The following is a 2,529-nucleotide window of genomic DNA, read 5'->3' on the forward strand; positions in this document are numbered from 1 at the left end:
GGAAAGAGACACTCGCACACCCTGGGGGAGTGAGCTGCTGGACACAGAGAAGCCCACGGAGGACAGAGCAGGAAAAAAGCATCAGAACCAATCAGAGCCAGCCCGAACCACCTGGCGTTTTCCACTCAGGAGCTTCTTCTTGGCTCCAGATTTGCATTGTAGGTGGTTGTGTCCCCAGACGATGAATTCTGTGAGCCACAAACTTTATTGTCCTGCCCTTCTGCACAGAACAAGTTTAAATACTATCTTTTATTTTATTGACTTATTCTAAAACACTTCTGAGTACCTAATATGTGCCAGGCATTGAAAAAAAAAGTGTAGCAAAGATTTATGTTCAACTTGAAAAAAGGAATTCGTTACTTTGGTTTTTAATAGCTGCAGAGAGCTGCATAACTTAACAATGCATCCTGTGCTATCCCCCTACCTTTAAAATTCACTTTGATAACAAATAGGAAATTAGGGTACAGGGGCAACCACAGTCACAGAGTTAAACCTCTTTGCCTCCAGAGTTTGATGAGCTTTCTCTGAAGATTGGATGCCTCTCAAATTGTATCAACAACAAAAAAATAATAACTAATTACATAAACCTTGAACAACCAAAACTTAATTTTATTTTCTAGGCATGGAACGGGGCAGTGTGAACAGTGAGATGTGTCAGACAATAGATTGGAATAGATATATTTTTACTATAAGGTCGGTATCTGATGTGTTGCAAATTACTCCTGGAATGTCTGGATTTTATGAAGTGACGTCTATGTTTTGGTTTGGTCGATACTTTCATTTTTAAACATCATTTAATTCTGCGCTTTCCAAAAAAGGGGGTCCAGTATATACAGAGCTGTCTGGCAATCAGTCGTATTGTTAGTACATCAAGGATCCCAAGTTACATAATTCTGCATAAAATGTAAATTCAGGTTTCGCAGAAGTCTGCCAAAGCCTTGGAGACAACTGGTCTGGAAATGAAGGCGATTCTCTACCACTGACTCTCAGAGCAAAGGAAAGAAACGAGATATACTGTTGGACTCATTAGTGCAAGTGGACTTGTTAGTGATGTCCAAACGCAGAATCATCCAACGCCATTAGGCTTATTAATTAACTCCAGATATTGGGAGTGAACAGCCCCCTGGCCAAGCGGGGATTCGTTCGGCCGCCATTATCTCTCCTCCCATCACTCATTCAGCCAATTCATTACAGCCCGTTTGTCTCTCCCAGGTGCCTCCTAATGAGTTTCATTGTTTGGTTTATTGTGCTTGTTGGCTCTCAGATCTCTTTCGCAATGCTCCTCGGTTTCTGGTGGCTCCTTAAGTGCCGGTCTGCATCAGCCCATTTGCGGCGAGTGCTTTAATAAACGCAAGCATGTCTTAACGAAATGACAGACTTTGGAGAATAAGGTGGGACAGGATAGGAGGAGTGGGGAAGAAGGAAGAGGCCAGGGCGAATTCCACCAGGTGCCTGTGTTCCTTGAAGGAGCCAGCAGGTGGTAGCAACACCTCGCGGGAGGCCCCGGCCCCGCGAGGTCGTACCCGAACAATGGACCCCCAATCCTGCCTAGGGTTTGAGCGGAGGCTGGGGGGGGGGGGGATGAGAGGAAACAGCACTCCTTGCAGCCCCCCCTCCGTTCCCCACCCCTTCCTTCCAGGAACCTGCTGAGTCCCTTCCACCACCTCTAATCCCCCAGGGGAGGTCCTCTCTGAGGAGCGGGCAAAGGAGGCGGCACCCAGAGGTGCAGCGACTTGCCCGGGCCGTGCAAAGCCGGGCGCCGGCTTCAGGACATCCCCTAAGACCCAGACTTCCTTGCCCTTTGGGGAGGGTAGAGTCAGAAGCCCCGACGATGACAAATATCCAGGGCCACGACCAGGGAGAAGAGTTCAAAGGCTAGATCAGAGGTTCAGACCTAAACGCCCCCTCCCTCGCAGCCTACGCACGCCCACCACCCCGTACCCTTAGAGACGTCTCAGTTTGTCTTTCCCTCCACCCCCTGCTTTTCCTTTTCTCTTTCTTTTTTTTTTTTTTTTCTCAGTTCACACCCACCTGAATCCAAACCCGAGTAGGAACTAAATCTGCAGGTTTAGTTCCTAGAGTTGAAGCAGAAAAGCAGGGGAGGGGGAGAGGGCGCAGGTGTCTGGCCCGGCTGCAACCCGGCTCGCCCCGCCCGGGCACCACTTGCCCCTGTCTCCCGGGGTCCGCGTCGGTCCCAGGGGTTTCAAACGCGTCTCCCAGGTGCTCGGATCCGCGCCTCCGCCAGGCCCCTGGCGCGTGCCCACGTCCCTCCGCCCCGTGCAGCCACCTCGCTCTCCCGGCGCGGCGCGCTCGCCGCCCGGGCCGGGAGGGCGGGCTCGGCTCCCCGGAAGAGGGGAGAGCGGGGCGGCCGCAGGGGCCGGAGAGGGGCGGGCCGGGCTGGGAGGGACGCGGAGGGGCGGGCCGGGCTGTTCGGGCTGCAGCCACCTCTCGGGAGCAGAGCCGCGGGCGGCGGGACCCGCGACCCAGCGCTGGCGACTGCGAGCGCGACGCCGGCCCCGCACGATCCCC

This window comes from Phyllostomus discolor, chromosome 10, assembly GCF_004126475.2.
Source record: "Phyllostomus discolor isolate MPI-MPIP mPhyDis1 chromosome 10, mPhyDis1.pri.v3, whole genome shotgun sequence".
Classification (NCBI taxonomy): Eukaryota; Metazoa; Chordata; class Mammalia; order Chiroptera; family Phyllostomidae; genus Phyllostomus; species Phyllostomus discolor.